We start from the raw sequence: 468 nt of genomic DNA, 5'->3' as shown, positions 1-468 counted from the left end.
GTATCATAAAGATGTGATTGAGGAAATCATGTTAAAGGACTGGACACATTTGGATGTCAAAGACCGATATTCTCACTGGGTGTATCCCAACGAACTAATGCATAAATACCGAAATCTGTGAGAACAAACTGACGCAATTGGTAATTAAGTGTTTTAAAAAAAAATTATTGAGAAATAAATTACCTCTTTCTCAAAACTACGTTACTTCTGTCAGAGAAAGCCGTTTCTCACAATGTTTTAGTATACTACTGTCAACAGCTCTCCCTTGCTTGTTACCAAGTAATTATTTATGTTTTTTGTTTTATAACTGCAGTGTCTGTGTGCCTTTAAAACAATCACAAAAACGTTTTCATATAAAATTCGTACCGATTATACAATATTAGTTGTATCGGGCAACCTCGGTAGTCTAGTTGGTAAGACACTGCTCTGGAATTGCAAGGGTCGTGGGTTCGAATCCCACCCGAGTAA

The 468-nt window shown here is 36.1% G+C and overlaps 1 non-coding gene across 1 annotated transcript; it reads left to right on the top strand.

Annotated features, from left to right (window-relative positions):
• The first annotated feature begins 395 nt into the window (after window positions 1-395).
• Trnas-gga lies at window positions 396-468 on the top strand. Its single transcript has one exon. It is a non-coding gene; the product is annotated as a tRNA-Ser (tRNA).

This window comes from Asterias rubens, chromosome 5 (assembly GCF_902459465.1).
Source record: "Asterias rubens chromosome 5, eAstRub1.3, whole genome shotgun sequence".
Classification (NCBI taxonomy): domain Eukaryota; kingdom Metazoa; phylum Echinodermata; class Asteroidea; order Forcipulatida; family Asteriidae; genus Asterias; species Asterias rubens.
This window is presented reverse-complemented; position numbering and strand designations above follow the sequence as displayed.